Genomic DNA, 22407 nt, shown 5'->3' on the forward strand with positions numbered 1-22407 from the left:
GGCTGTTTCCTCAGCAGGTCACGTCAGCAGCAGCCGTTGACCTCCATATGCCATAAATACTCTACGTTTTTATGTTTCGTCCGCACACGTATCAATTAGTTTCTTATGATATTTATATGAAGAAGAAGAACTAAGATCCCCCCCGTTGGATCTCTTCCACGACGGGGTTTTGACCATAAGGAGAGGAGTATTGACAGCCGCACAGCAGGACTCTACATGAAACGTCCTACCGTATCTATTCTTCATTTGTTATTATTTTTTGCATACGTACATATAGTATTTATTGATTGTTATTGTTTTTGTTACTATATATGCATATTTATCGATTGTTATTATTCTTAGTATATTTTTTCAAGTTGTTACATACTTTGCTCGTATTTATATCTGCATGTATTCGGTTGCTGGTATACTTATTATTTGCTCGTTATAGGTTTGATTTGTAAACATTGGTTTGTCTTTTATTTCTTGCATACGTACAGATAGTATTTATTAATTGTTTTTGTTTTTGTTACTATATATACATATTTATCGCTGTTATTATTCTTAGTATACTTTTCAAGTTGTTACATACTGCTTGTATTTATACTGCTTGCATGCTAGTATTCTGTTACTAGTATATTTAAGTATTTGCATGTTATAGATTTGATTTGTAAACATTGGTTTTGCCGTTGGAATGAAATAAAGAAATAAAGTCTTGCCAAGATATTCTCTTTACAACAGACTGCCTTTGTATTCTCCAAAGAAATCATGTATAAAGGCCGTCATTTAAATTATCTCAAATTAGACGGTTTTTGCTGTAATAGAATACATTGCCCGAGGAAACAAAAGAAATTACTATTAACACATATGTATGATTTATTTAAAGAAAATCAAAGGAATAACAAAATATCCCCTTAACCAATAAATATAAAACTAGAAAAAGATCCCAAATCCAATCTCCCCTTTCTGATTGATACGGATTGCAGTGTCACTGTTACAGAAGCTAACTTAAACAAATGTGAGAAAACAAAACTAATGAATTCGCGTTACACTGTCTATCTCCAAAGGAAGTATCTCAGCCATTCTTATAATTCGAAACTTAAATATCACGGGTAAAGTTTATGTAATAAAAGATATATAAATGCACCCCTAATTGTTAGTAGCATATGGTTTCTACGAAATAACATCTGTTATGGAACATCCTGTATTTTATATTGTTTTTAGATACTGCTCTAAGAAATAAAACATTTTTTTAATTGAGAGTTTTTCAATATCTCAAGTGGTTCAGGAGCTACGTGGATTAATTATTAAGTAATATTTTGACAAATATGACTCAGAGTATTTTAGTTCCATAATGTATTTGGGTTGGCAGCATCTAATTGTTGCATTTTGTCACTATCCACCTGTCAATTTCTCATCAAATTCATACCTGATTCTTGAAAGTTATGGCGTTCGATGAAAAGGTGGATATGTTGTTAATATTTGGTGAGTGTCACAAGAACAAACGCGATGCTGCAAATTTATATGCTGCAAGGTATCCTGATAGACCATATCCATCATGTAGTGGGGAGCCATAAAGGATAAGGTGCACCGCACGCCCCCTACAACTCCCGAAGATATGCGTCAAAGGATACTCAACGAGTGCAGCTCAATTGGCGAAGACATTTTAATAAGGGTACAAAGAGTGCATGTGCAACGACTCAGAAAGTGCATTGAGGCAGAAAGGCGGCACTTCCAACATTTGAATTGAACTTGTAAAGTTTCTAAACTATTAGAACTGGTCCTTTGTTTTGGTATTGCTATTGCAATAATAATTTTTAAATGTGTTCAGTAAAATATTTATTCTTTAAATATGTTTGCTTCTATCTAAGTCGCTTCTTCTGAAATCTTTTTTTATCTTAAATCTTTTTTAACAAATATTTAGTCGAAAAGCAAAATGATTAATTCTCAGCGTAAAATATGTCTAATATCAAAACACATACAACCTACATACATAACAAAACTCTATCAACACATAAAACTAACATTGATTAAACGTGATTCATGCAACTGATGATAAAACTTTCAGTCCACGTAGCTTCTGAACCATTAGAGATATTGAAAAAACTCTAAATGGCAAAAATGTTTTATTTTTTAGAGTAGAATCTAAAAACAACATAAAATACAGGGGGTTCCATAACAGATTTTAAAGTTGGCTACCATATTGGAAAATGGCGGCCATCTTCAAAAACTTTTAAAATGTATTCCTGAATGAAACTTAAAATTGAGTTCCAAATTTAAAGTGTGGTGCTAAGTCGTGTAATTAAAAAGTTAGCTATTGGATCACTTTAAAAAACTCACCCGGTATATATTTGATTATTCTAGTTGTGTCAATTATATTACCAAAGACTATACTTACCCATAACAGAAAAGAACATAAAATTCAATACATTACACATGGACCAAAACGGTCACCAATATTAAAAAGGTAACGCAACACAAATGTATTGAACTAGAATAAATCGATATTGGGTTTGGTATCGGGCATTATCGTATCATCTAAACAACACCTAAAAAATAAAATTACTACGAACCTCCACTTCGGATTTAAGTTTTAAACCCGAAATTAATATAAAAAACTACTACAAATGTCATCCTTGACATTGTATATAATTTAAAAATACACGGAAATGACATTTACGAGTACAATTTCTCAGGGTGCCCCAGAAAAAAAAACCTAAACACTAAGTGTATATACTAAATTGCCTCAGAAAAAAGATTAACCTTGTGCTTACCATTCAACAAGATCGAATTCCCTTCTAAACTAAATCATTCATAAAATGAAGTCGATAAAGAAATAAAAATTCAACATTTTTCCATGCCCCCTTTCATAAGTTGGTCGGAAGTTTATAAAAATATGCAGGCATCTTTACAACCAAATAAGAATATTTAGCCCCGCACATTTTACAAGTTAAATTACAGCAAACACGTAGCTCAAATAAAGTAAATTTACCACCGTACATACAACCCCCCTAAGAACGACGAAATGTAAACGAACTAATTGATGAATTAATCAAAAATAACATAACAGAAGGATGGTCTAATTTCGTTGACTACAGCTGACCAGTATTTTTGGTAAAATCAAAGTTACAGAAAATGTTAGAGATGTAGTCTCGAAAAGTGTTTTATAAATATGTATAACACAATATGAATAAACCTTTTAAAACTTTTATTAAAAATGTATTTTTCATGCAATGTACATTTCGAAATCTGGGATTTCATCTTGAGGTACTGAGTTAGTTAGTAGAAAAGTTATTTTTTGCGGATTTTATAAACATTAATTTTACAATTAAGAAATTAAGCATCCCATGCTCTCAATCGACGTCATATTGTCATGCCTAAATACGTTTTATACCAAATTTGTGACAACTAGTATCAGAAAAATCTTAAGAAAAACTAGCTAGATCCGTACGCTTATCTTTGCGTTAGCTGTGAGCTATATACATGTATGACAAGAAAAAACATATCAGTGTCGTATAGTCCTTAACAATCATACGTACTTTAAAGCATTGGTACACCTTGGCAACATAGTGGCCAGATCAAACTATCGTAAATATAGATATAACTAGCAGTTATCCGTGGCTTTGCACGGTGTTTTGTATTGACTAACAGGTACTTCATAGGTATATCCTTATTAAGTGGCATAATAAACCCTACTGAATGTAAGTTATAGTCACCTGGAGATATTCCAATTTGCTGATCTATTTCAAAATAATCGGACTTTAAATTTAAAAAGCAATGTTTTTTACCCTAAAGGCGGCAGTTTTAATTAGTATCAATTAAATGCACAAATTTCTAAGCAACATGAAATAATATTTGAATGAATAGCTCAAACAATCTCTTTAACACTTGAACAATTTTAAACCAGAATCTACAAGTGCTAAATACGTAGTAATTTTAATGGAAGCCTATGATGGAATTCTTTGATAAATTTGAACGGAGTAGACATATTTTATGTACTTTTTTCAGTCTTTGTTGTTGAGGAGTTCAAACATTTTTTTTTTAAATTGCCACTGGTTCTTATTCAGTTTTGGCGCCTGAAGAAGCATTTCTGGTTCAAATCAATTGTATGTCACTCATACCATACTAGAGGTTGTCTTGTCGTTACGGTAAGAAAATATAACAAACTCGAACTGAAAAGCTTACTTAAAAAATGTTAGAAAAACATTTATGGCCTTGTAATATTCTCTCCGTCTAAGTTATTTCATGTGTCGTAGTAGTGCTTGCTCCGACTATTACCCCCTACCTAGAAAATATGCATGCACAGATTTCATTAAGTACGTATTATCTGTGAGGAACGTGATAGGGGTATCAAAGTTCGTGCCAAAATGGATTTATGCAGATTGTCTGCCAGAAAAATCTGCAAAAATCCCATACGTAGCCTACTCAAGAAAAACTAGGGAAGCCTAATTTTACATTTACATAAGAAAATGTAAATAATGCTTTACCAACAACTGCAAAAAAGTTTAATTTAGAATGTGGAAAGGCCTGCCCGAAAACCATGTCACCGGTCGGGAAGGCCACCGCCTGCCTCGATCGCTTTGACGATCCTTGGCTTCAGCAGCCACTCGAGGATCAGTATGGCGACGAGGTATCAGGATCTCCCTTGCCTTTACTGGTGAGGGCCAGGCTTTAGATCTTACATCGAAGATATAAGGTACCTTCTTGCAAGCAGCGGTTGTGTACATTCAGCAGCAGCTGTGGACAGGTCTGAGCTACCTAACTTGAACATTTCCGCCAGGATACCATCGGAGCCAGGCGCCTTGCGTCACCGCATCTGTCCGACGGCCCTGGACAGCTTTGCATCAGTGAAGAAAAATATCTGGTCAGGGTCCTTCTAAGGAAGGAGCTCATGGCTGGGATGGGAGTCTACGCATTTCTCGGTAACCCAATCCTCAAGAGTCGTTGTTCATATCCTTCCTTAACTCGTTCCACTAATCGTACTTGCTTCTGATGATTGCTCGCTATACGGAACTCTCTGCGGCGGCCTCTACTATTCGTCCCCTTACCGACGACAGGAAACCTTCCGCCTCAGGCTGAAGTACCTTCTGTAGAGAAGTGTGTCTTCGTGCCACCAATACAATGGAGCTCTACCGCATCTCATGCGTCTTTAGCTGGCGTCTCTAGTCACATCCAGGACAGCGTCTGACGTTCCAACTGAGGTCGTTGGGCTAATACAGATCAAAATTCCCGATTCCTTAGCACGATACTTAAGGTACTGAAGACACTGGTGACCAGACCCAGCAAAGTCCTCTATCCCTCTCTTCTTCAGTAGAAGCTTTCCGCTGAAAATGTTGGTAAAGGCGTATCCCGGTCGGCGGAATACGGGAGTGTTCTCTCAATTATCGACAACCAGACCAACCCATGCAGCCGTTTCCAAATGAGGCGTCCTCTAGCGCTCGTTACTTGCGTTCCCCATTCGCTAGCGACGATATGAAATGTTCTCCAAAGGAGCGAAGTACGTCCGCCAGATTGTTCAGCTTATCCTGAAAATCAACCACACTTTTACCGTGCGAAATAATACCTGACGAGAGCGAACTCATCGCTTATAACTCAAAGGAAGCCCCGACAAGTACCGTGACTCTTAACAAACACGTTCGTGTTCGATACCCAGATTGCAGTGGCGCCAAGGGTATCACGGAACCAGCACGGCCCATTCCTCTAACGTCACTGCTCACTTATTGTAACAATGTCGATTTCGTGTTCACGACTGGATGCGAGAGAAGATTGTCCTAAACCCAACTTCGGTGAAGATTTCCTTGGAGAACACAGAACATGCCCTCGTTCCAGGAAGGTGTTTTAGGTTTTCGGGGGGATACGTTCAGCCCCAAGCAGAGTCAACGCCGCGCTCCAACATACAGACGCTCCACCTGTGACCCGCTTTCCAACACAAAAAACTTGTCGTTTGGAGGACTTGACCTCTTCTGTCGGGCCCTCTGCGGTCCGCCTGGAGGTAGCCAAAACTGAAGCACTGCAAGTACTTCCAACCTTCCAAACTCGAACCCCCTCTTTCTCATCACCGTTACATATTTATTTCTTAGGGGCAAGTATTACACCCCTGTACTTTCAGTCTGATCCCCAGTGAGTTGGCGTACCCACCCTCATGGGAACGAGCAGTCAAGCCGCTCTTTCTGAGAGGATACGCCTTGTCCTCAGAACTTTTTTTACAGTGTACATAAAATAAACACCCTACTCCAGTTCCGTGAAGCCTGGTCTCCTTTTTTACTGTCCCGGAATACACGGACAGATAGGGGCAAAACCCAGTCCGTTCTCTGCGTCTATGTTGCATTATCTTTTAAAGGACCGAAGTGACCTCCACCGAAGTATATCATCAGCAGAACGAATTCCCACAGCCCATCGCCAGGAGAGGTCTGAGGTCACTCTTCTCCCCCCCCCCCATGACGATGGGCACACCCAAGGTCATCCCTGAAGGTGGCGATCAATCCTCTTGACAATATATCTTAGTAAAAAGGAGATAGGGGAAAAGGGTAAAGAGGAGAAGTTAAAGAGAGGTTGTAAAGAGACAGAAAGGATAAATGGAAAAAGACGTGAGAAGACCACTGAATTTTCAGTGTCGGAAATACAAGAGTATTAGCCAAGGTTGGGCAGTAAAATACAAAGTTGTGTGTTAGGTCTCATTTGTAAAGGAAACAAAATAACATCCCATGTAAGAAGCATGTCACAAGTAAGTAGAAATAACGACATACTCAGCTCGGGTATCTTCGTGGTCACTGCCCACGTACTCATAAAAGTATGAGTCCCTAGGGCATCAGGTATACGTTTAAACTACTTACTTTGGCAAGGTACTTTGAACCCTGATAAATTTTACTAAAACATTTGTTAATATAGGTCAATGTAATTACAGTATTTCACTTATATGTCTTTGTGGTAAACATACTGTATATTATTTATTACGCTTTCAAAAATTGTTGACACTAGAGATTTCCATACCAAAAGGTTTCTTTAATTTGAAGCTATTTTACTATTTACAACGAAATTATAAACGTTAATAGCTTTAACGTCAGTAATGATTTGTAAAATATTAAACAATGTATCCGGTAAGTATTCGATGCAATTGCGATAAGAATGCCAATCGTTATTAACTGTACGCAAAAATTCAAATTATTTATAGTTTTAGCGGAATACACGAGTAAATGCAAAGGAAATTTGCAAATACTACACTACATTATATGAGTAATAAACTGCAGTATCGCCCAGTTTATTTCCACGTCATAAAATGTTGACAATTACATCGCAACAATATGGATTTTTTATTATAACTGTAGAACGTATTGATATTTTTAGATAGTTGTACTGAGAATGATAACTTATTACTTAGAATTCATAATTTTAAAAAATACATATTTCAAAACTTATACATTTTTTATATTGTTTGCATATGTCAACATGCGCCTTGTTCTTCAATATCGCCTCGAACAGTAAAAATAAAGGAATAGCCATCTTTATTTTTAATATTTAAACAAGTTTTTTTTACTATAATTTCTCCATGTAAATCAATATATGAAATGGTATTTAAAGGATCGTGTTTATTTCGCCTTTAAATAATTTAAATGCATATCTTAACAAGTTTATCCAGATCCTTTAATTACTTGATTATTTTGCACACGAATCTTTATTTTATCAATCGGAGGTGAAATAGATTCATCCAAATTTAACACATCTTCAAAATTCAAAGAAACCGACGTATTTGTTGTTTATGGATCATTATTAACTAATTTTCTCTCATATTCACATTCTAAACACATTTGACCTGTAACCTTTTTAATATTTTTATATAGCTCTTGGCGAATATCGATATGAATAAATATAAACACTTGTTTAGTCTGAATTCAAGTAAATGTATTGTTTAAAATAACCTATAACAGACTATAATATTTGTAAATCTACAATATTTACTTCAGGTTTTGGTTTATTTCTTAAAACTTTGCATAGTTTAATTAATTCTCTCCCAGATCCTTTCATTACAAGTATATTAGCTAGCCCCCACTGTGTTTATTTATCAGAGTTCCAAGAAACTACTGTGCAAAAAACTCAATTAGGCCACAGAATAACATTAAGTTCATTTTATACAATTGATGTTTTCTATCTAATGTTACCTGTTTTACCTAGTAATATATGACACTGTAATGAATCTACAAATAAAAGTATTATATAAAAAGCATTACAAAATGAATTAAATCAAAACAAAACAGATATTTTAAATTGATGCCTTAAATGCCAGATAATAATCACATGATTAATTAAACAAACAAAAAATAAAAATAATGTTCCATGTGTTATTTAAAATTTAATCAGTAATCTGAATTGTTTATAAATAATGTATTATTTTATTTTATAAAACAAAAACTCTTATTTTTTTACAGAAAAGGGGTAAGAAAATTGAATTTCTGCGATTCGGTAAGTCTACAAAAATAAAATAAAAAATGTGATAATATATAAAAACGAGTAAACTTAGTTTCATAATAATACTTTTTAGTTTGTATATACAAATTTATCTATTTTTAGCTGATAGTATGTTTAGGAAAAGAAACCATTCCGTTTGGATAAACTATGGAATTATAATAACAGTATTACAGTATTTTAGTTTCTATCCTAAAAGTAGGTTACTAATTATATTAGTATTGGACCATACCAGTTTAATTTGTGGCGATATCAAGAATCATACCGTCTTAAGTTCTTCCTGTGCAGGACGCGGAAGCGTTTGTGTTCTCATTAAGCTTTATTATGATTTTCTCGTTAAAGGCAAGATTTCCATGGTGTTAATTCCTTTTTTTTGCGCCTCGCCACTGCCAACCATGCCTCCCGCACTAAGCGAGAGGACTACAATCGGTTGAAAAGCATGCTTTCTCGAGTTAGTCGAAGGCGATGAGCCATAGAAATGTGTTTTTTGAAGATGGGGACGCCGATAACTTTTGACCATGTGAAAATGTACTCCAAACACATGTAAATTCCTTCCCCGGAGGTCAATGGGACGCCCAGAATTTGCAGAACACACATCGCATTTTTCGAAAATCTCTCAAAGTAATTTCCAAATAATATTCTCCTCACTTTTCAGACATTTCACACTAATTTAATATAATTATTATGTACACATAGATTAAGTTTCAGATAAAAAAACCAACTGAGCAGTCACAACATATAAGAGTTCAGACGTGCACTACCGGGAAGAGTTCCCTGCTGGTTGGTTGACTGATAACTGAATTATCGTGAGTTGTGCGTACAGACCACAGACCCATGTGTTTGAGGGTTCACTTGGGAATATCATGCAGTGATCGCTTTATACTGAAATGATAATTTGTCATCATGATGACACTTCCACGAATAAAATCCCTATATTTTGGTAGATATTTATTGATTTTAACAAAAATAATCATTTTCTAAATCACACTTTTTATCTGTATTCAGAATATAAGATCAAGTATCAATAGACCGTTTTCTTTGTTTCAATGTAACTACAATCCATAAACGTTTTAAACAAAGATGCATATTATAATGTTAAAAACGCTTAATTGGATAACAAATTCTTCCACAATGAGTTAGATCTCTTAAAATGTTAAAACTTCTTATTTATAACAATTACTGATTCAATTATTACTGTGAACAGAAAAAATATAAATATATGTAAAATAACCTTTTAGGTTAAAAGTTAGCGAAATACGTGAGTGATTATGTCTTTAAAAAAATGAAAATGTAATGTTGAACTGCACTTTGGAGTCAGTTGGCTATTCGGAATTAGTCATAAAAAACCATTGTACAATAATGCTGATTGATCCAAAACCATCAGTTTCGAAAAAATAATGAAAATTTAGAGTCATTTCGTTTTTTTTTCAAAATGTTGTTTGTCCAAAAATGGAGGGGGAAACGAGAGGTAGTGTCCTTGAAGGTTAAAACTTGCATTCCTCCTGTTATGAAAAAGTAAAATTATTTTACTGGACGTTCCCTATTTCTTCCGGGTTATTACAGAAAGTCCGTTCTAAAACATGTTCCACATCTCTATACAGATGTTTCACACTCAAAACTTTAATTTCTAGATGCGGATGCGGTTTTCATACATTACATACAAGTGAAATATAGTTATATGAATGTAGAGACAATGATAGTATCAGCACATTTGCTGTTGATAATGATTTAGGATATAAGTACTTCACTAGATGCGCGCCAGCACAATGATAGTTCCAGTTGACTTATGGTATGGTTAAATGTCTCGTTAATCTCATTATAACACTTTTATTCGTCTCATCTAATGTTCCCTATGCATTTATTTAAATCAGTTCTTATTATAGTTTATTCAGTTCTTGTCAGTCCATGAGGGCCTCCGTATATGAGTATTTAAGAGTGGACTGTATCAAAGAAATGTAAAAATAATTTTTAACAAATATTTTTGTGTTAATATCACTAACCTTCGTTGAAACTGCAATTGGCCGGAGGGTGCGTCCTTTCTCTGTAAAGCAGGTTAATGTGGCGATGACTAAAATACTCGCGTTTCAATTAATTTATTAAAAAGTTTAATATGGAAAAATTAAATATTACTGAAACTTTGGTAAGTATGTGAGCGGTAATTAAGTGTGCGTGTTATGTACATGGGTGGCGGAACGGGAATCGCCAATTTGACTTGATAAGCCGTAAAGGTACTTCTGGTGGATTTGTAGGAAATTTTAGTTTTTTAATTATGGAAATAGATAGCGTGACCAGTAATAATTAGGCATTAGTTAGGCCGGGGCTGTGAAGATTTATTTGAAATGTATGATGTGATGTGGGTAGATTTGCAAAGAAAAATTTAAGATTAAAAACAAGAGATATATACAAATAATGCCGATAAACGGTACAGTAGAGATTGTAAATTTTAATATTGTTTGTAGGACCAGTATTGTAGGATAATATGTATGTGTTTTTGTTGTAAAAATAAAATAACCCACAGATGTTTGGACGTAGTAGCCGTGTGTGGACGTAATGAGTACCACACACGGTCACGGCTGTGCTATACATTATATCAGCAGCTTTGAGTAGGTGTCATTCCATCTGAACACAAAATGTTAACAGGCAGCTCGTGAATATTAACAAACGAAAAACGTCAATGTACTCTTAAACAAAACTTAAATACGTATTTCATGTTAAACTTTATTATTATCTACAAGATCTGTTTGGGTAAGCTTTAGTTTTAATTACTTGACGTGCAAACGTTATAACTTATTTTACATTTAAGAATAAAATATTTGATTTAACATTCTAATCAACATGAAAAATTCTGTAAGTTAAAACATTCTTTCTAACTATTACTTACTTTTAGCTTATTTTGGCTTACTTTAATGTTGTCATTTCACTTACTAAGTTCACATAGCGTCATAAGTCCCTTGCCCTACCTTTATTACGAGTAGCTTATATTAAATCGTAAACTCGCTTTGATATTATTTCTAAAATTTAATTAATTATTTTGAAACTGTTCCTAAGCTAATGAAGAGCGTGAGAGCGATGAAAAAGCTCCATATTGCTTATTATAGTCGTTAAAGCAGTTCTTACAACGTACTCTGTCTACGCACCAGTGGCTGTTTGCAAGTAGCCCGTCAGGTAGCAGCACATACTTGGCCCATCACCACAACAACTGCAGTACCATTTCATAAGCATTAAAGTAAATATCACATTATGACAAACATATCGCTTTACCTGCGACGTTCTAAAGGGAATTAAACTAACTTAAGTTTCTCTTGCGCGGATGTTTTTCAAGGCATTTGACCAATGAAAACATTTAATTCCTTAGACTGTTTAATAAATATAAAAAGATTTAATACGTCAAAAATATAAGGGTATTATTAAGGGAATACATATTCAATCTATTTCGTCCTAGTATCGTTCTAATCTCTTTATTACCTTTTTTTGAATCGAATGAATCGAAGCGTTTAACCTGACAAATTTACCTGACAATTAGTTGACAATTCTTACTTCTCTTGACCTTCTTTTGAACAAATTGCAAATAAATACATGGATAGTAAGCAACCTAAATGTTCAACCTAGCAGAAGATTGTTCAAGACAACAGGAATTACCTCTATTTCCGGTGACTCCTGCTGGCGGTGGCCCCTAATTCTAACAGTGATAGTAACTAACTAGTGAATCTAGCGAATTATGTAATAATCTGCTGTTATAACTCTATTTGTAAGTACATAACTATTATTGGTTTTCTTACTCTCTTAGTTGATCGGGGAGTATTTCATTTATCAGGAAGGGTCTCTTTCTAGTAAGAGTGAACCTGTTTAGGATAACCTAATTAAATTTATGTCATTAGTCTTGTGTACTGTAGTTCGAACTGGGAACTTATGGATTTTTGTATACAATCTTTCAATATTTGTGAGGCCTGTCACCCTCATAACTTACATGCGAAAGTACAAGGGAAGATGTATTTAACGTGACCATACGTCCCGCTTAGGGCGCGACAGTCCCGCTTTACAGTAAGTTGTCCTACTGTCTCCACAAATGACACGTTTTGAGGATTAGACATTAAGTATTATTGGAGGAGCATAGATAAGAACGAAGCACTAACTATTTGTTTTTATCCCTCGAATTAAAAAAAAGTAAATTCATCGCGCGTTTTCGGCTGAGCAAAACCATTTCTTAATTTTTCTAAAGCAACGTCCTAAACAACAAAGATCAGGATGTTGCTGCTGCCGAGGGTGTCTGAGCCTATCACACTGTCCGAGAAAACCACAGCTTCAATTCAGTAATGACATACACCTTAAATCATTAATTACAAACAATTATTCTTTTTTAGGAAGATATATTGACAAGTTTCGAGGCGTTAAAGTCTAAATATTACTCGTATATTTCCAATCCCTCATAGAAGAAACGTCGGATACTATCGTTAATTATTTAATAGATGTGTTATGAAAGCATTAGTTTACACAGAAAGTAATTTCATTCAGTGGAGATAATACTAATAATAATTTTGGCGGCTCAGCTAAAAAGGGTACAAATGTGTATTTTAAACTGAAGGTTTTTTTGGGCAGAGATATTGTAGGTACAACGATATTACTGACTGATTGCATCAAATTGTTTGTCAGTAGATGTAGAGGTCTTTGCAGTTCAAATATATTCATACTTTGACCTCTTCACTGTGAGGGTGGAAAGAGATATACGATTCTATTCACGTTGAGTATCAGAAAATGTTGCGATACAACAAGACTCGCTGGCTTGCGACAATGCCGGCAGTTCAAAGAATATTGAAACTTTTTATGCTACTTGAAGTGTAATTTTTAAACCAAGCAAACGTCTTGAAGCTCTGAGATTTTTTGAAAATTCACATTTGAAAATGTGGCTTTATTTCATACTCAGCCAAGCAGCTACGTTTTAACTAACAGACTGTTTTAAACGTAGAAGGTGATAAGATCTCAGCAGCTGAGGTCAGTTTGAGGTTCAGGTAAAATTCTTGTAAGAACATCTCCTACAGATAGATTGATTCCACACCATAGTTCGTAATCTGATGACAAAAAGCTGCTCAGAACATGAAAAGGAAACTATTATGGACACCTTTTTTTCGTTCTACGAGACATCACTTAGTATTTGGAGCCATGGACTGTCATTTTCAAAGTTTAGAGATTTTTTTATTGGCAAGATTGAAGAAAACCCTGAAGTGAGAGAACATCCAACCTTCTGTAGATCGATTGATTGCGAAAAATTATTTTCCACCACCTTCTGATAGGCAAATCTTTGATGAAATCGGATTTGTAACTAAATATGTGTAGAGTGAAGTTCCTTAGTGGAACGAGAAAAAAGTTCTGATTCCAGATGGGTAGAAATGTTTACACACTTCAAATAAAACTCAATAAATCGTGAGTACAAAAGTAAGACAAGATGTAATGACCATCCCAGGAAGCAATGCGTTAGTTGAAATTTTTTCGGCAATGAGGAAAGTATGGGCAGCTGAAAAAAACTCAGTGGACGTTTTGATGTCAATCCTCTTGACAAAATTTAATTTATATCTAAGCTGCTAAGACCTGCATGCAAATTTCTGATCATCGCCAAATATAATTAAACAAATAGGTTCCAGTTACAAATATTTAACACTGAGATTTAAATAGACAGTAAACATTTTCAAGCTGATTATTAGATGTTTACTGATTTTATTCTCCCACACTTCACTACTACACAGTTCCCCCATGCTGCTTATTTAGTAAAGTGTCCCGCTTTGGATTGGATACATATGGTCACGTTAGATAAATTGTTAATCTGGTTCCAGTCAGAAACGGTAAACAACATAACTAGACAATGGGACATTGTGGGCGCTACGCTGAGAATGTATACAAGGAAACAGCGACTCCAGCAGAGTCGCACTTATCAGCACACCAGATGCGGGCTACATATAACCATTTCTGTTTAGGAGACGTGCTGTGCTGCCTTTGTGAGAGCTGCTCTGTTCCCCCTCCACACGTGTCAGAACTCTTGCATTCAGAACCTCAGTTGTCGCGTAGCTTTTGGTTAGTACGGTTGTAGTGATGTGGGAAATACCGGACATCTATACCGGACATCCATACCGGACATCTATACCGGACATCCACACCGGACATCCATACGCGATACGATGAAGACTTCACGAGGTTTGCTTAGGTTTACTCCTTATTTAACACCTTCACTTAATCAATTCTCTTATGTATATAATATTTTCCCACATATTTTCTTGATTTTTATAATGCAACAACGTATAGCAGGTAAAAGTTAAAGTTGAAAGTTAACTGTAAACGTTCTTGAACGATCTTATATGTCTTAATCTCTTCATATAGGAAATGGTGTTGACACTTGTGCAGTTTAATTCAATCATCAGTTGTGTCGGCATTTCTGGTTGTATCTCTAATATTATCTTTATTACGATTTAATGGTACTGTTTGTTTCCACGCACGTTACAGTATGTTTTCACATTTCAACTGCATGGGTGAAATCATTTATTTTATTTCTGAGTATAAATGGTTCTTTAGTCATATGTGTAAATTTATTAAACTGATTCTTTATAATATGATATTGAAACTTCATCGCCTGGATTTGATTTAAGGATTCAATTTGTTAATTGCAATCAAAATAGTAAGCATGTTATTTCTGATATTATATATTATTTTTAAGAATACCAAGAGTCAGGGTTTTGGGCAAGAGACATTACCTCAGAGGTAAATTTTGCGTGGTACCCGTACACTAAATATATGGGGAGTATCCAGTACTAATGTGTGTCGATGTATTGTAGGTAAAAGTGTTATGTGTTTTGATTATGCATGTGGATCTCCACATAGTGTAGTGTGGATTATCCTTTAACCAATGTGTGATTCAATGTCTCCACGAAATTTATTTTGTAGTTTAATTACTTATTATTACCTTTCATGTCAGATCTCAGGTTGATGCCTGTAACGGTTTGTCTTAACTCAAAAGAATGTCTAATATGGCTATAAAGCCCTTGTTATCTGTAGTATGATGACATTAGAATCTCCAAGAATCAAAATAGATTTATCTTTCGTTGATTTATATGAATGTTCATTACACGTATAACGTATGAACGTGTACGTTCATTAATATGCATTACCTATATTATTAATTAATTTCATTATATTATAGCCTATATTCATTATCACCGATTGCTATAACGTATTTCTGCCACACTTTGTGAATGAAAATCCCTAATTACACTACCAAATTAATAAAATATCGTGCCTTGTAAATATTTTTTAACTTTAAGTTCATATTTTGTATTTGCCTATTTTTTCATCGCCGAGCGTCTATGCGCAAAGCATGTAGTTGACGTCAATGGCTCAGCCGTGGTAAAATGAACACACAGTTACTAGTTTCATGTCTCAAACTTTACGTAGATTTATACACAGTTATATATATCCTCTATAGAAAAGATGTCAATTTATATCTCAATATTTTGATATGGTTTGAAAATAGAAAAAAAACATTTAAATGTTAAATACACATTATTGAAATAACACAAATACACGCCCATGTTTTCAAGATAAATATATGTAACACATATGTAAAGAATTTGTACCCCGGAAGACAATATTAGAAGGTAAAAGTTGGAGGCTGTGTCTTTTAGTTCTTAAGATATAGCCATTTGTCCGAGTCTCCGTTATTATCATTAATACAGCATCACTTTCTTGAAATTCCGAAAATAATAAAGCTCTTAAACATGTGTTTGCTACATCTACGCACAATATACGCAATGGATATAAACCGATCATTAGCGGTAGAAACACACAATTAATTACTTCATGTCCCAAAATTTGTTTGGTTGTATAAAAATTAAGTTTATCTTCTATAAAAATAAATGTCGATTTATAACCCGATATTTTTATCAGGAACGGCATGGTTTGCAATTAAATTACATTTAAATGTAAAATGTGGTTTATTTAAAAAATAAAAATACACGCCTACATTGTTAAGGAAAAGATATGTATCCTGGAAACCTATTTCCAAGGACATATTATGTTATATTCATGTAAATTAACGAATGGAAAATAAAATTATTATTATTATTATTTTATATTCTATAAATTCTAGGTAAAATGTGGAGGATGTATCCTGTACTTCTTAAGATATGGCAATGTTTCAGCATCTTTGTTATTCTCTTTAATATAGTGTCGTTTTCTTGAAATTCTTTTGTGTTATTGAGCGGTTTCCAAAAGGTAAAGGCAAGTGGGTACCTTGCCGGTAGAAGATTTTCTGTTCCTTTCTTGTGTTTTACAATGATGTCATAATCTACAAGTGATAGTGTTAATATGTTTTAACTAGAATATGTTTTTTAAATTTGTTTTATATTGTAATGCTACACAATTAGTAAATACATTAGTTTATTTCCGAGAATGTATTCTCTGAACTGTTTCATTACATAATATAACGTAATATTTCTCTTTTACTATTTCCATGGCGTCCCATACCGAGGAATCTATCAAGAATCCCACAGCGATGCGTCCTAAAACGAAGAATCCTGTAGAATATCATAGTTCGGAGTCCCACAGTAAGGTTCCTTGCTGTAGGATTCTTTCCTGTGAGTTACCTCGCTATGGGACTCTTTGTAGTGAGACTCCTATCTTTGAGACCGATTTATTAAATTTTTTCCCATAAGAAAGAAAAGTGGTGGGGAGAATTCGAACGAAGGGGTTGTCTAGATTATCATTTCACGCTTGGGGAGTCTCTCCGTGGTGTGAGGGAAATTGTTTGCTCACGGTATGTGGAATGAAGACGAGCTGCTATAGTGTAAATATTATTGTTTCTTACTTTTCTGTGCAGTTTCATTGTTCATCAAAGTTAATTTAATTCGTTAACTTCTTGTTCATCATCTCCATTAGCACGGATCGCCATCTTCTTGTTGTGGATAAGGGTCTTATAAGACATGAGGTAAGTAGTAAAACTTACTTTTCCAATTAGTTAATAGTATTAAATAGTCCAACTAAAAGACTATAGCTCATTATTTATAGATGCAAAAGATTAAGACGAGGTGCTATAGTGTACATATTATTAAGTTTTTTGCTTTGTAGCGCAGTTTCATTGTTGGCCAAAGTTATTATTTTATTTTATTTGTTCACTTCTTGTTCATTATCTCCATTAGCACGGATCGCCATCTTCTTGTTGTGGATAAGGGTCTTTTTAGACAAGAAGTAAGTAGTAAAATTTATTTTTCCGACTAGTTAATAGTATTAAATAGTCCAACTAAAAGATTTATAGATGCAATAGATTAATTGGTCTTGCAAGGTTCTAATCATTGAGATTGGTTTGTTTTATACATCAGGCATACATTTAAAGGTTAACAATTTCTTTAATTAGGCTAATATTTGATCGCCAAATATTGATCTTTATTTTCAACTAATTTAAAACTGGTTAATTTAAAACTATGGCCTTACCTTTATATAGTTATAGTATAGAACAACTTAATTGTAAGCCTAAGATCTATTAACTAACTTAGAAGTTAAAATTTAATGAGTACTTTTATTAATCTACCATATCGAGGTAAGTGTTTTTTTTAAGTCTAAACGTTCTTTTAAACCAGGAATGTAAAAAAGTATCTATCTGTATTTATATTATTTTTATATATTGTTGGCATAAGTACATTTCATAATTCTCAAATTTGTTTTGAAAGCCAATAAAACAACACTGTTGACTTTGAAATGAAAGTACAAAGAAGTTCAGCACATACATAGCTGATTTCCAAAATTAGTCCTTTACTAAAAACGGGCCTTAAATTCACCCGGTCGTTAAATTTACAGAATAGACTATTCTATATGATTGGTCAGACCGAGAAACTATCCATCCCCGAGAGCTAATGACATTCTGAGAAATGGCCCGAGGACGCTCCACTGTATTCTTCTACGGGGACAATAAACATCCTGCCGAGCAGTGGCGTAGCGAAGGGGGGGGGTCCAGGGGGTCCGGACCCCCCCCCCGAAATTTTAAGACATATTAAAAAATAAAACATGGAGCAGGAGAAAGAAGGTCAGTTATCATTACTCTTGTCTACAAACATTAAATTGATTGATTTCACTGATTGAAGTGACCGTTGTTAAAAATATAATTGTCCTTTCATCATAAAGTATCAAACGATACTTTTGGGCTCGGCCTTTCGGATAGTGTAGTGTAATCACGGTATTTCTATAGAGCGCGGTCACGTGACGTCGCAAAGTCACCTGAACCGTAACACGACGAACAGTTTAAATTAGCGACCACTTCGTTCAAATTCGTGACTGCTTAGAATTAAGTTACGACGTTGATTTTAGGTGTCATTAAACTGTAAACGTGTATATAATTATTGAAAAAAATCACTTTCGGACGGAAAATACACTTGAAAACTCTACTGATTAGAACTTCAACTAATTTGAACTTCAATGATTGAGGTAAACGTGGGGTTTTCGATTGAGTTAGGACGACGATTTTTGTTATCATTAAACTGTACACCGTACCTATATAATTATCGAGAAAAAAATCACTTCCGGTCCGTAAATACCGAAGAAAAGCTCTCTACAGATTCAAGTTTTGACAATTTTGGATTTCATTGGTTGAGTGGTTGAGGTAAAAGTGGTACTTAGGATTATGTTAAGACGGTGATTTTAGGTATTAATTCAACGCCGAATAATACATATATAATTCTCGAGAAAAAAAACAATTAAATCACTTTAAATTAGCGACTTTTTTCCTATGGAGTCCCACAGGGATCTATACTTGGACCAGTCTTGTTCCTTGTGTACATCAGCAGGCGGAACTCATCGCTCCTGAGAGGGAAAATGGTCCAGTATGTTGACGATACAAACGCTCTGCATTAAAGCTCCAACAAAACATGAATTAGAAATCATTTCCTTTTTAGAACTGAATTCATGTATTCAGTTTTTTTCTAAATTAAATCTGAGGACCAACAACTTTAAATCAAATGCACTAAATTTCTGTTTGCGGCAAAGAGAGATTGAGAATCGCGCTGCTGTGATGGCGGACGATGTCTTCATAGAGGAAACTGATTCCACCAAGTTCCTCGGAATGTACCTTAATCGAAGTCTGAATTGAGACAATCACATTGAAAGTACCTGCTCAAAGGTTTCTTCAGGCATTTATGCTCTACGGAACCTTTCCAAATTTTGCTCCCGGGATGTACTAAAAATGGCCTACTTCGGCCTTGTACACCCCCATCTAATGTACGAGTTGAGGCTATGGGGCAGCTGTTCTAAATACAAATTTGAGCGAGTATTTAGAAGTCAAAAGAAAGCTGTCCGCATCATTTCAAAATTGAAATCCCGAAATTCACGCAGAGATGCCTTTAGGGAGCTTGGATTTCTAACTTTGCCCTGTCTCTACATCCTCGATGTCGCCCTGTACTGCCGATTTAAGTGCGAGTTCGTCCGGGGCAGGGACGTCTATCAATATGGGACAAGAGGCAGGGACAACCTTCGGTTACATCCGCACAGAACAGCCGCATTCAAACGTTTGCCATCCGAGGTTGGTGTTAAGCTGATCAACAAGCTCCCTGAGGAAATCAAAAATTTGAATGAACCAACAAAATTTAAAGCTCGATTGAGACACTTTTTGGCGTCGAGGGTGTTTTATTCAGTGGAAGAGTTTATGATGAGCCGCTGGGATGAAATTTAAAGTAATTCGGTCATCCTCTATTTCTGGTGGTTAAATTTAGAAGATTTTAAAACGTATGACTGTAAGTATGTATCAGTCTTAGGAATGAGTGTGGACTGTGTATGAACGGGTATGAATGGGGGCAATTTAAAATAGATATACATATTTCTAAATAATTTAATTTGACGATTGTACGCAATTTTTATTATTGTTGACACAATAAAAAGTATTATTATTATTACCTCCGGTCGGAATATACCGAGGAAAAGCTCTACTGATTCAGATTTTGACGATTTTGGATTTCACTGGTTGAGTCGTTGAGATAAAAGTGGTACTTAGAATTATGTTAGAACATTGATTTTAGGTATCAATTGAACGCCGACTAATATCTTTATAATTATCAAAGAAAAATTGAAAAATCGCTTCCGGTCAGAAAATACACCGGAAAAACTCTACTGATAAGAAGTTCCGACTACTTTGGATTTCACTGACTGAGGTATTTTTTATTTTCCTTAGTATATTCCGATCGGAAGTGATTATTTTTGTTTTTTTTTCTCGATAATTATATATTTATTAGTCGGCGTTGAATTAATCTCTAAATTCAATGTCCTAACATAATTAATTATAAGTACTACTTTTACCTCAACCACTCAACCAGTGAAATCCAAAATCGTCAAAACGAATCAGTAGAGAGCTTTTCTTCGGTATTTACCGACCGGAAGTGTTTTTTTTTCGCGATAATTATATAGGTAGTCGAGTACAGTTTAATGATAACAAAAAAATCTTCGTCCTAACTCAATAAAAAATACCACGTTTACCTCAATAACCAAAGTCCGAAGTAGTTGAAGTTCTAATCATTAGAGTTTTTCAGGTGTATTTCATTTCCGACCGAAAGTGATTTTTCCGATAATTATATACTCGTCTACAGTGTAATGATACAAAAAATCGTCATTATAACTCATTCATAAATACCCCAATCAGTGAAATCCAAAGTGGCCGAACTTCTAATCAGTAGAGTTTTTCCGGTGCATTTTCCGATCGTTGCGTTAGTTTGATCTGTACCCGAGCAACGCTCGAAAATCGCCCTTCTTTTCTAAAGGGTTTTCGGCCGTCAGTGGCCCAATGTCCCCGAAGGGGTATTTCATTTTCTCCACAGAATATAGTTGAGTCAATTATACGCTTGAGTGAAGCTCTGTTGTGTTCTTTTTCTTTCTTATCACTTTGGTGCCTTCTACCCGGCCAGAATCGAACTTCGTAAAGTTTCTGTAGCTATACAAGAAAATTTGTGATACTAGAGTTGCTGTGAGAGTTTAATTTGCCTATAACATATTTCCACTTTCTATAAGGCGTAGTTACTAAAGCTCCATGTTTTTGGTATTTACTTTTTACCAGTGAATTCATTGGCAAATAACACACAAAACGTCCCCGGATCCCCCGGTTTCGGGCCCCCCCCCGAACGAAATTTCTGGCTACGCTACTGCTGCCGAGCCCACTCTATATATGTTTTTATGCACTTTGTTTGTAAATTCAATGTTTCAGATTAAACAGGAATATGCTATGTGGACTGATTCCTGCTTTACTTGTTCAGCTAAATTAGAAGTCATCAACACGTGCAGCAGATTAGTTGATGATGTTCGATACGTTCCCAATGAACTATGTGAAAGGTAAGATCCAATTTAAAAGTTGACCGATCCTCTATATAAAAATTAAACTAAAATTATCCTAAGTTATGGCTTAATGCGGCCAGTATCATGACTGTCTTCTAAGGCTTTCCGATTCTGGCTGGGTATCAGTGGATACTATTCTTTACGGAGCGCCTGAATTAGCACCCCCTCGCTACTGACGTCATTTTGACGTCATGAAAGGTGGTGCTAAATCAGCGCAGTGGCCGTGTCCATGCCTAATTCAACGCCTTGACCTGCTGATTTAGCACCCCCTTTGAATCAGCGCCAATACATTATTGATATGAAGAATAAGCACCTCCTGCTGAATAAAACAATAAAACTCTAACCATATTGCAGTTCGTTGTATATATTTATGTGTATATTTATTGTACTGCTATAATTTGACTTTTATATTTTAAAAAATAGATGCGTATTGTAAAAAAAATACTATGCATCGTCTATGCTTACGTTAAAAAATAAGAATCTAGGCATTCAAATACAACTTTATTTTAAAGTAAATTTAATTTGAAACCACGGTAGAAACCACGCAGAGGGATTGATATTGCTTAAATCCGGCATGTGTACCATACATGGCCAGAGATTATATCAATCTATTAACAAATTTAAAAA

Source organism: Homalodisca vitripennis, chromosome X, assembly GCF_021130785.1.
Source record: "Homalodisca vitripennis isolate AUS2020 chromosome X, UT_GWSS_2.1, whole genome shotgun sequence".
Classification (NCBI taxonomy): Eukaryota; Metazoa; Arthropoda; class Insecta; order Hemiptera; family Cicadellidae; genus Homalodisca; species Homalodisca vitripennis.